Source organism: Salvia splendens, chromosome 13 (assembly GCF_004379255.2).
Source record: "Salvia splendens isolate huo1 chromosome 13, SspV2, whole genome shotgun sequence".
NCBI classification, from domain to species: Eukaryota; Viridiplantae; Streptophyta; class Magnoliopsida; order Lamiales; family Lamiaceae; genus Salvia; species Salvia splendens.
Genome location: NC_056044.1, coordinates 1,800,740 through 1,814,407, shown reverse-complemented (window position 1 = coordinate 1,814,407; position 13,668 = coordinate 1,800,740). Strand labels below are relative to the sequence as shown.

Genomic DNA, 13,668 nt, shown 5'->3' with positions numbered 1-13,668 from the left:
TAGATGGGTGAATTAACGCAGTGAAGATTCAAAGTGCGCATTTGTTGATTAAAAATTTACATTATTTATGTTCTGGGATGTATTATTTGACAAGTATTTTGCATTATGTGTCTGCTCCCTGGCGGTTGTGGGAAAATTGGTGAATGGAATATAAATATGTGCATTATTTACCCGAGTCTGTGCATTATGTATCAAGTAGTTGTCATTGTTTGCAATCTAGTAGGCATTATGAGAATTATTGTGTACATGGGTGAATTGCTGCTTACCACAACTCAAAAGTTTGCTTATACATTATTTATGTTGTACTGTACATTAATTGTCATTTATTATGCAATATTCGACTGACTCTGTACATTTTGTTTGTTGTAGTAAATATTATTTACCTGGTATTATGCATTATAAGATTTCATGCGTACATGGTTGGAAGGGTATTAACGAGAGTTCAAAAAAATGTTTAGTATTACTCATTTGTGCATTATTTTAAAGAATCTGTGCATTCTGTAACCAGTAATATGCATTATATAGCATATATTATGCATTATTGTGTTTTGTAATAATAAAAGTCTGATGTTTTATTTTGATGATTCCATATCAGAGAAGCAGCTACGACTGGAAATCGACGAAGCAGTCGATGATGTTATTCCAGTAGCCCTAGCACAAAAATTTAGGGAATGATTGGCCGAGGCAGGCCCAAGCACGGCTCCAGAACAGGGTGAGCAGAAGAAAGCCAGGGGGAGAAAGGTCGACCATCTCTATTGTCGACGAACCCCGTCTGAGTTTCTAAACTGTAGTATATTATTATTGTACATTCCATTAAGTGCGTGTGCATAATAATAAAAACCTTCAAGGCTGACAATGTACATTATCAGTTTCGTAATGCAATGTATAATGTACCTAATCTGTCTAATAATGAACTCTAATGGAATAAACTTGTAGAGTGAGTGAAGTGCTAATATCCAATAATGTAAAACTTCATTAACGATAATGAACGAGAACAGATTACTAATGCAAAAATATTATGTACACTCCATTAAGTGCGTTTGGATAATAATGGTAAACTTCAAGGCCAACAATGTACATTATCAGTTTCGTAATGCTACATATAATGTACATACTGTGTCCAATAATGAACTGTAATGGAACAACTATATAGAGTAAGTGAAGTGCTAGTATCCAATAATGTACAACTTCATTAACGATAATGAACGAAAACAGATTAATAATTCAATAATAATATGTATTAAATGTTGACAGTGGGAATACTAATAATACTAATATAACCAATTGAAGCACAAGACTAATCCGAAAAAAAACCAATAATGATGTGTGGAACAAAATACATCAAGCTGGCCTCTTGCCCCTCCGCGTCTCTTTCTCCATCGCCATCTCTTTAAGCATTTATAGAGTCGTGATGGCCCATCTTATCGCACGCCTTACACCGTCTAAGAGGCCTAGTAGCACGGCCAAACTTAAATTAAACTGACCAGTAAACATTTACATTACAAATCACAAATCGTGCATTACAGAAGCTAAAATAACCATTACAGAATATTATATGTACATTATGTGTATCAGTTAAAAACTACTACATAGCCAATATGATTTGTAAATCCTAGCTGAATGACTGAAACTCGTGTACTTTGACGACGACATTATTACTTACTACATACTACACCCTAGCCCCAAGGATCGCTAAACCCTTTGGGAAAACAAGAAACGTGCGTCGATCTATCAAACACGGCCAAACTTAAATTAAACTGGTCAGTAAAAATGTATATTACAAGTCACAAATCATGCATTATAGAACCTAAAACAACCATTATATAATGTAATATGTACATTATGTGTGTCAGTTAAAAACTACTACCTAGCCGATATGATTTCTACACCCTTGATAAATGACTGAAACTCGTGTACTTTGACGACGGTTTGCAGACTTAGTACATACTACACCCTACCCCCAAGGATTGTTAAACCCTTGGGGAAAACAAGAAACGTGCGCCGATCTATCAAACACGACCAAATTTAAATTAAACTGGTCAGTAAAAATGTACATTACAGGTCACAAATCATGCATTATATAACCTAAAACAACCATTATACAATGTAATATGTACATTATGTGTGTCAGTTAAAAACTACTACCTAGCCGATAAGCTTTCTAAACCCTAGTTGAATGACTGAAACGCGTGGACTCTGGTAATGATTTTGATACTTCGTACATACTACACCCTAGCCCCAAAGATTGCTAAACCCTTTGGGAAATAAGAAACGTGCGCCGAATAATCAAACACGACCAAACTTAAATTAAACTGGTCAGTAAAAATGTACATTACAGATCACAAATCATGCATTACAGAACCTAAAACAACCATTATATGATATAATATATATATATTATGTGTATCAGTAAAAAACTAATACCTAGCCGATATGATTTCTAAATCCTAGATGAATGACTGAAACTCGTGTACTTTGACGACGGTTTGATGACTTAGTACATACTACACCCTACCCCCAAGGATTGTTAAACCCTTAGGGAAAACAAGAAACGTGTGCCGATCTATCAAACACATCCAAATTTAAATTAAACTGGTCAGTAAAAATGTACATTACATGTCACAAATCATGCATTACAAAATATAAAACAACCATTATATAATATAATATGTACATTATACAGTACATACACCAAGAAGATCTAATGTATTAAGACCCTTTGATCACTCTCACAAATTCAAATAGTAATATAGTGTGTCACAAATAATGGGACAGATGGAGTATATCTTAATCGAGGTAGATCCTTATCGAATCAGCAATACAATCACCATTCAGTTTTCCAACAATATGAAGAATGAAGAACTTGATGATTCGCACTAGACAACTCCTTGTCATTCTAATTTCATCAGAAACAGGACCGCATGAACATGCTAACAATTAAACAAACAGTTAGAGGGAAAATGAACCCCCAATCCGTGAAAATGAGAAAATTGAAATAATTAAGAGGAAAGGAGCGTACTGAATCCATTTTCGACGTGGTAATTGAAGGTACGACCATCGCGGTTGTAAGTGAATTTGTTACTGGAAGAGGGGAGCCTCTGCAGACACTGGGAAGCGACGGTGGTGAAATTCCCTTTGAATTCAGTGTACTTAGCCAAAATGGTGGTGCCTCTAGCGACGAAGCTGTAGATCAATTGCTGCTTGCCCATGATTGATTAGGTCTGTAGATTGAAACGCGGAAGCGCAGAGATGATGAGAAAACGGGGAAATTGAGATGAGAGAAAGGGGGAGGAATGGTGAGGTGGCCATGAATTTAGAAGAGAAACGTTGGGAGATATTGCGGAGGCATGGAAATTTTCAAATGTTGAGAATCAAATTATCACGGAAGGATTTGTGCAAGAGGGGAGGAGGAATAGTGTTGAGACGGCGTTGGAGAGTTGAGCAGAAAAATATAGCGTGAAATATGGGAAAGGAATAACTGGCGTGAAATTGATCTTCCATTCTTGCCTTTTTCAGTTTTTTTAATAATTAAACTAATTACAAGTGGCATCAAAATCAACTATCAGATCTTGAAATTGAATGACCGAGATTAAGAAGAACAATAGAACAAAAGATGCAAAAAGGAAATGAATATATCAATATATATATATATAGGGATGTATTCATTTCCTTTTTGTATCTTTTGTTCTTTGTTCTTTTTAATCTCAGCCCCACGATTTTGTCATCCGACGGTTAGATTGGTGCCACGTGTCATTTAATAATGCAGATTTTCAGTTGAATAATGCACACCGACTAATAATGCACCATTATAGTGTAATAATGCAGATATTCAATTGAATAATGCACACCGACTAATAATGCACCATTATAGTGTAATAATGCAGATCATCTGGACCGCTGATGAATGAGATCTAACGGCCCATATTAAGAAGAATAAAGGATCTAAGGGATGAATAGGAGAATAACGCTCCCCTATATATATATATATATATATATATATATATATATATATATATATATATCATGTGTTATGTTTTATTATCGTCAATGTATTATATCATTTGTTATGTTTTATTATCGTCAATGTATTATATCATGTGTTATGTTTTATTATCGTCAATGTATGTTCAATATTACTGCACGGTGTACTATTAAGTTCTCTGGAATGACATCCACAACAGTCAATGACTGACCCTCGTGGGGTCGAGTGAGGTCAACCGACCCTATTGCCGGTCCACCAAGCACTGCCAGAAAACTTCAAATCGACCTTTGACCCGTCGCAGCCACACTTCAGACCTCATGGAAGCTTCAATCAACATAGTTTTATCATGTTTTTATGTTTTTATCTTACACTATTCACGAGTCTCACAATAATTTTTCTCTTTATAAAGTTTCACTACCTGACAATAGAGGTCGAATTTGAGCATTCCTTCAAAATTTTTATACATTATTTTTTAAATTCTTTATTACTCCATTATTTTTTAAATTCTAAAATTTAGAATTGTATTATTGAAATAGAGAAAGAGGGAAATGGATGTTAACGTGTGGATCAAAGTAGATAAGGATATTTCATAAGCTCAATTATAAAATAAAAATAGGAATGGCTCTCAAACATTTTTCGACTCCTTTTTTCTTCAATCCTTATTTATGTTCATTTTCTTGGTTTTGGTTCATTACAAAATAACTTTTTGACGTGACAATTATGATAGTACATATAGAGGAATAGGTCAAGTGTACTATTATTCACGTAATAAATGAAAAGTATTTTTATGGTGTCACCTCTAGAAAATTAATTATTGGTAGATATATTCGTGAAAATTTCGTGAAAAAAAGGAAATTTCATGAAAATGTCGTGGAATCACGAGCGTCGGTAACAAATAAAAATTTTCGAATAGGAAAATAAATTTATGAGAAAAAAAAAGGGTTAACCGAGATATATGATCTCAATGTATAAAATAAGAAAATAATCAAATACAAGGATTAAACTAATTAGGCATTTTTGGAGCTCTTGCGTGGAATGAGTTAACTATACATATAGAAATTGTGTACTCAATCGATTTTTTAAAGAGAATTAATAAATTCTCTATTTATCTCATTCCATAGTTATTTCAAAGGCCACCTACTGATTATAAGGAAAAACATTTTACCATCATAGATCGAAATCACGATTCATCGTTGATAAGCTCTATTGAAATAAAATTGCATCAATTTTATCTTGACAAAATAAAAATAGTCGTTTGTCAATTTCGAATTTCATGTGCGTGACGCCGTATGAATTCTTCCACTCTTACGATTAGACTAAGGGAATATGAAAAGTCAACCAAGGGCAAAATGGATTTTTTGTCATTATATATATATACATACACATAATTACATTATAAATTTTAAAGCATGTGACGATCGACATCAAGAGTGATTGTCGATGTAGAAGTGCAAACGAGGAGTGATCCTTAGTGACAAATTCACAACATAATTTTGGAGAATGAAGTGAATAATTGAGAGGTGGAGAAGTACTTTTTTTTACTTTAATGAGGGGTAAACTTTGAAATTTCACCGTGCATGTAAAAATCGCAAATCGACGTCATTTGACATTTTATAAAAAATGTAGATCAAAAGGGTAGCCATGACATTTTTTACTGATCGTAAGGAAAATTGGACTTTCCTGACGAACATCCCGTCTCATCTCCTAAACCCGTTGTTGGCAACTTTATGAGATATATATGATATGAACCACCAGAAAATGTGATTCTAAGAGTATACAAAAATAAGGTTGCATATAATATTCATTCTTATATAATTTGGGGTAGGGTTTCAATTAATTTATGCATAATGTGTTTGTTATTGTACCCTAGAGTATTAATCTATCATAAATTGAGACGGCTAAAAAGTAAATGAGCATATATAACTTGAATACACATCGACACAATCAAATTACAGTTATGGTATTTAAATTTTATTTAATATATAAATCTTAGTTTCTTACTCAAACATGTCTATTGATTAGGTATATATTAAGTAGTCACATTATATACTGTCCATATATAATTTAAAAGGAAATATAAATGAAAAATATAAAAATATATTATTTTTTTATTTCAATTTAGTAGAATAAATTTATAATTTACACTTTTGAATTGTATTGATTGATAATTTGATATGGTTGCGATTTCCAATTACGAGCGTGCAGCTATCTTTTTTGTTGTTTTATTTTCTTCCACACATCCTGCAATAATTTAATACATAAAAATAATATACGGTGAGACAGTCATGCCCACTATATTGAGAATGAAATGCCCATAATTTTCAGAAAATGATAGTAGTAATGTCTAATTTAATAAAATAATACAATTTGGATTTTCTACAAAGAATCAACGAATCGTCAAATTGTAATATCTGTGTTTGGATAGCGTTATCGTTTGCATGATAATATCTTGATAGGTGGAATATGAACACGAAATTATTTTGTTATACCAAAATTAACCCAAAAAGTGACATGAAAATGTAAAGAGGTAGAATTTGATTGTTATTTTACCATTCATGGATCTAGAAAACAAAATTTGTAAAATATGATATAACAAAAGAGCATCGTTGTCAGCATCAGAACGTATAGGCGGCAGGGGCGGAGCTAGGATTTTAATTGAGGAGGGGCAAAAATATATTGTGTAGAAAAATTTTATGCATTTAAGAGGGGCATTTAGTGTAGTTTGTTAATATAATTGGCATTTTATATATAAAAATACTATAGTGTTGAAGGCATGAGGGGGGGCATTTGACCCTGCTCCATACATGCTGGCTCCGCCCTTGATAGGCGGTATTAAATCTAGAAATTTTCTGATCCTCATGGGCCGAAAGTGGGATCGATTGACTTCTCCAGCCCGCTTTATACTGTCCATCGTATAGTGGTCGAGAGTAGATTTCAATTGAATATCCCCCATTAGGCTTTTTGATTTTTTGTAACCAAAAAAAGTGTGTATACTTTTTGTCTTTGAAAATAATGCATAAAATGCATCCATAAAGGAAGTCATGGGAATGATTACTAATTTTTTTCGTGTTTGATTTGATTTTATTGTTATAGATAAACTACTTTTTATTCAAACACTGAGAAAGTCAATTATACTTATACCTATAAATAAAGTACTTACGAATTCTAATTTTCACATAAAAAATCATTCTAAGAAAAGAGTTATTAGCGTTGAGTATTTAGTTAAAAAGAAAAATATTATGAAAAAATATTAAATAAAACGAAAACATTCAAATTGTAAGTATTTTAATTTATAAAATTAATTTTAATTTAATTTAATACTTGTATTTGAATAATTAAGAAATAAGGGAAATGAGATATGTAAATGGGTGACGATTTCTTTTGGTGTAACTGAGAAGGAAAAAAAAATCTGAAATTTGCTTTGGTGTAAAGTAACGTGAGATCATATTTTATTTATGTTGTAATGTGACAGAAAGTTGCGCAAATCTCGGAATGGGTTCTTTCTTTTCTTCATTAACAAAAATAACGATAAAAAAGCAACAAAATTAATCCAGTACTATGTAGGAAAATACAAAGCTAACTAAATTCTTTTTTGAAGAAAATTAGCAATCACACACACAAAAATAAACAGAATGAAATAGTAGCACAACAAACAACAATTAGTAGGGCAGTTAAAAACAAAATGTTTATCAGAGAAATTATTAACACTGAAATATCATCGTACGTTAGAGAATTTACTCGCTGATTCAAGGTGACTACGCTTTCGAATTAGTGAGTTCGACAATGAAATTAAACAAGGTTCTGATACCATTGTTGTGTCTCTAACATTATGATTTTTTTTTTTAAATCTCAATAATATGAATATATGAATTCTCATGAAGAATGAAAGAAAATAAAATGATTATTTAAAGTGTGAAGTTTTATTTTCCTGGCCGTTGCATAAGCTACAATGTGGTGATTCTTTAGGCCCTAGCCCGGCCCGAATTTTGAGCCCATTAACAGAAATGGGTCAATTTTTGATAGAATGATCACACGAGTTTCTCTTTATTATAACAATAATGTAATACTACTACTACTTTGTATAAATCAACAAAAATAATGATTAATTAGTAACATTAAAATATTTTCATTTCAAGAGATAACATACATAATCATCTATACCCTAGTAGCATACAATCAACATCGTAATAGATTGTTCAATGGTCTCATTGTTTTGAATCTTACTACTTTTTTTAATAATTATGGGCATATAATTACTTGGATGATTTCCTATTCACTATATATATACATATAAAAAAACAATGAAGGGAAGATATATAGAGGGAGGATCCTGATAAAATGCCACAAACTATAAGATAGATATACAGGACTCTTTGATCCAATTATTTTATTATAATTGATTATCACTTTAATACAGTAGTATTAGCAGTTGCTTGTGATTAGTATCTAATAAAGCAAATTAATTTTATAAAAATTTGTATTGATGATGTGTAAAAAGGGTAAATTAAATTCAAATCGAGTTAATTTTCATTCAGCTAATTATACTTATGTTTAGTCATTGTCATTGACACTAAAGAAATCACCTAATTTTGACCGTATTTATTAACTAGTAATAAATAGAATTAACTACTAAAATTATAACTAAATAATAGCCAATAGCTAGGTATTAACCATTAACTAATATTTGATCTATTTTCACCAAATCTATATTTATTCTACAAGATTGACACTTCCACTGAACATACTTTTTATTTGTTAAGCATATACCAAATATGATAAAAGTGAAATAAGACATTTACGGACGGACGAAAAAGTGAAAATGGAACATTTAATGGCGAATAGAGGGAGTATTTATTACATATTATAGTATTCGTTTTAAACATAAAACTCTTTATAAATAAAAATCTATGATATATGATGCAAATTGCTGTAGTTTAATCAATAATAATAAATGAATACAAACTAAACTAAATAAAGTGATGCACACAATAATACGTACCTACATTAGTTACAACCACACTGAAAAATAGAGGTGCTCACGGTTCTGAAATTGTCGATTCTGCTTTTGAACCTTATGCCGATAATTCCGGTTCAGGAACTGCCGGTTTTTGGTCGGTTTAGTCAGTTTAGTCGGTTCTTTCTATAATTCTATTGATTATTACCTCTATTAACAACAATTACCCGAAAATTGATTGATTAGAAAAATAGTAGAGTTTCAATTGTAGAGTATTCCCTCAATTAAAGCAATTGACAACTCTAAGGCCATCCACAACGCTGTTCCTATACCGTTTCTTAAACCACTATTTGAGGGCCCCACTGTACTTTTTTACTCCATTCCTTAACTAAGGAACGGAACCTGCAACCCTCCGTTCCTTAACCGTTTCTTAAATTACTATTCATTCAATTTCATTTTTTTTATTTCCAACCCAATTCAATTTAAATAAACACACTTTATTAAAAAACAAACACACTTTATTAAAAAACACACAACATAAAAAAAAAATTTAAACTTTTAGAAAAATAAAAAGCACACAATTAAAATCCTAAAAAAATAAAAAGCACACAATTAAAATCCTAAAAAAATCAAAGTACACAATTTTAATAATTTCATCCGCCAAAATTTGCCCAAATGTGCTCAATTAGATCCTGTTGGAGTTGAGTGTGGGCACTAGAGTCGCGTGTCCTTGCACGAATAGATAACCGTTCTTGTATAGACGGATGCGCTCCACTTCGAGGCGGACTACTTGCGGTTGAGCTTCCTGGGGATTCGTCGTCGAACCAATTTCCCGTCTCGGGTCCTTCGTCTTGGACAATCATGTTGTGCAGGATTATGCACGTATACATGATGTCGACCATGTTTTCCATGAACCACGTACGAGCCGGGGCTTTGATGATGTTGAAGCGCGCTTGGAGAACCCCGAACGCCCTCTCCACATCCTTGCGAGCAGCCTCCTGCTTCTGCGCAAAAAGAGCCTGCTTTGGGTTCGCAGACCCACTGCACGTCTTCACGAAGGTAGGCCACTTCGGGTAGATGCCATCGGCGAGATAGTACCCCATTTTATAAAGCCGGTTGTTGGCGACGAAGTTGATGGCCGGCGCTTTACCATCCAAAACTTCGGTCAAGAGGTCGGACTGGTGGAGCACGTTTACGTCGTTGTTCGACCCGGGGACCCCGAAGTACGCGTGCCAGATCCAAAGGCGGTAGTCGGCAACGGCCTCAAGTATAACGGTTGGGTGGGTGCCTTTGTGGCCGCTCATGTAGGACCCCTTCCACGCCACCGGGCAATTCTTCCATTGCCAGTGCATGCAATCGACGCTGCCGAGCATCCCGGGGAATCCGTGCACTGTTTCGTGAAGGTCGAGCAGGAACTGACAATCGGTCGTGCTTGGCCTCCGGAGAAATTCGTCGGTGAAGGCTGCCCGGACGCCTTTGCAGAATTTGAGCAAGCACATTCGCCCAGTGCTGTCTCCGATGTGGAGGTATTCGTCGAACATGTCGGCCGTTGTCCAGTCGCAAGCTGGCGGATTGCTGCAGTACATTTCTGCAGCGTCGTGTGGCTGGGACGGCCAACCGCGTCGTACCCTTCCTGGAAGAACTCTTCCCGGGCTGCCAAAGTATTCGCGATGTGGAGAAATAAAGGTTTCCCCATGCGGAAACGGCGACGGAAGTACGTATCTCCCCAAACCGGGTTATCGCAGAAGTAGTCGCGTACTAACCTTGCAGCGGCTTCCTCCCGGTTACGATGGATGTACGTACGAGAGCGTCGTTGGGGCGACGCGGCTTCTTCGGCCTCCCGTCGTCGATCTTCTTCAAGTGATTGTTGCAATATTTGACGCATTTGTTCAAAAGGATCCATTAGTTTGATTAAATTTGGGAGAAGGAAAGCAGAGTTGATTTGAGATGAAAATTGGGGTGGAAATAGAGAGGAATAGATGTGTGTTTGTGATTGAAATGAGTATGAAATAGGAGTATTTATAGAGTAAATAAATAAATAAAAAATAAAAAAAATACAAAACGGATATAAAAAAACGGTCACATTACCGTTGCAATTTTTTTTATTAAATTCGAATTTAAAAAAAAATTGAATTATTGCGTCACCGGGACGAAGCCCACTCGCGGGGCAGCGAGTGGGCTTCACGCGTCGAATGGGAGGCCGCCACGTCGCCTCGGCGCGTGGCGGAACGTTTCGTTCCGCGTTCCTCCGGAACAGAACGCGGCACGGTATGGGAACGGCATGGGAACGGAATGGCGACGGAACGAGGCCTGCAACGCGTGCCGCCGCGGAACCGTTCCGCCGGAACGGCATAGGAACCGCAAGGCACAGCGTTGCGGGTGCCCTAATGCACCTGTCTCAATCCTTCCCGCCAGTTAAAACCGTTATAAATAGACATTTATTCCATTTTTATCATACTTACTTTCTCTTTCTCCACGTAATATTTTCAGTGTAACTACGTAAGTACTAAATATAACAATTTATAACTCCCATTACTCATTAGTAAAATTAAATTTCACAAATTATGGAAAATCAATGCATCCTAAGCTGTAATTTCATTAAAAGTTATCATACCCAATCAACAATTACCCAAAAAGGCTAAAGAAAAATGAACTATTGTTAACATTTAAAAAATAAAATAGTCATCATATAAAAAAATATACATGGCTTCATTGTAACACATTCATAAAAAAAATCAAAAACAAAAAATGCAGGCGAAGACGGATTGGGAGCCGTCGACGCCGGCGGCTTTCTTCGTCCAGAGCCCGTCTCACGTTTTGGTCTTTTTTATCTTCTTTTTATCTTCTTTTTTTTTTGGGTAGCTTTATCATATATATCTTCATTTCTTTCTCTAAAGTTTTGGTCTTTTTTATTCAATTTATATTGGAATTGTGTTCTAGGATTATATTGTTGATGATTAAAATGGTATTTGTTGTTGCAAGGTTTTTTAAATTGCTGCTTTTGATCTGAATTGATTAGATTAAATCGTTTCATATTGTTTTTTTAGTGTGAAAGTCCATATTTGAAGTAAATAGTTTGGTAAATCGTCAAATACTAGTACTAATTCTTTTAGACGAATTGTGGGTGTGGCCCCCAATTTTGAATTTTGCAATGAAATTTTAGTAATTTTATGTAAAAATTATACTACTACTATTTGATTAGTTAAATTTTGGAATTAGAAATTTGACGATCCTAACTTAGAAAGTGGCAAGAACACGAAATCTATAGCCGTTTTTCTATGTTATTAAAGCCCAACTTCTACTTCCTTCTCGAGCAGTCGTCACAAAAAAAATATACTAACTATAAATCTTTGGACATGGCACCATACAGAACTTGAGGAAAGGTAAAATTCATTGGTTTGTTCCATATTTTTTAATGAAAACCGATTCTAAACATCAACCTAAATCTCGGGAAAAGAAAGCAGACAGAATAGAGATGGATAGTGTTCAAATTTACACCATTCACATTTAACGGTAAGTTAGCAGCCGATTGTGCAGCCATCGGAATACTAGTTTCAGTAACCCCAGCACCAATCAACCCCAAATTCCTACTAGCCTGCTGCTGCTGCTGCTGAAATCCGAACCCAAACCCGAGCTGTTATTCACAGGGTGCCACAGATCACCGAAAATCCCAGCATTGTTAGCAGCAGCCAACTGAGCCTCCTCCCTCACAACCCCGGCCCTCACCAAGAACTCCTCAAGTGTAATCTCCCCCAATGTCTGCTGCCTCGGCGACACGCAAAAGCTAGCAACGCTGACAGCTCCCTCCTTCGGTGCAACAACCTCTTTCGACATATCCCTCCACACCTCATCAACCGTCTTCTGGCTTAGCGTATGGGGAAGGATCAACGATCCCTGCCTCTGCAAGCCACCCCCTTCTTGGACACCACCAACACCAATGGCGGGAGCGAGGTTCTGATTATCTTCCGCACTCCATATACTCTTCAAAAGCTCATCCATGTTCATTGACCCAAAATCCTTCCCACTCCCCCCGATGGTATTCTGGAACTCATCAATGGTCAAAGAATAGACAGAGGACTGCCGCGTCAACGGGCTATTATTCGCCACCCTCCCACCACCGCCAGCTGGTGGCTCGTTCGGGAAATTCTTGAAATTTAAATTACTCCCCATTTCCAACACTTCATCCCCTCACACTCCCACCAATACAATCCAAACTAATCCAAATCAATCCAAACCAATTCCCCTTACTCAATCAAACCACAGAATAAACCACAAAACCAATAAACAACAGATCACACCTTCCTATATCCTTCACTCCTTCAACAAATTCACCTACAATCAAAGGTGAAACCATCTATAGTCAGCAGATTCACAGCTACCAAACACATAAAAACACAATCTTTAGCAACAAAATAGCAGATTATCCTCTCATGCTTCAATCTCACAACATAAATTGTATGCAAATTTCGCATGCTTCAATCCCACAATTTCAAAATGTAAAGAAACCAAAATAAAGATGCCCACACAAGATTCATCCCAAAAACAGCAAAAAGATAACAGAATCCAAATTGAGCCCACAACAAAATATCTATAAAGCTATCAGCTTAAAAGCATGATTCCCTAAAAATTGGGATACCCACACACACAGCTCAAGAGAAAGCTAACAGCAAATCCCAAAATGGAAACTGAACAAAGCAGTCCCAATTAACAATTATCAGTTAACAGTCCAAAA

The 13,668-nt window shown here is 35.3% G+C and overlaps 1 pseudogene; it reads right to left on the bottom strand.

The window, feature by feature from the left end:
- Positions 1–12,253: 12,253 nt before the first annotated feature.
- LOC121762095 lies at positions 12,254–13,139 on the bottom strand (annotated as a pseudogene).
- Between the last annotated feature and the right edge of the window lie 529 nt (positions 13,140–13,668).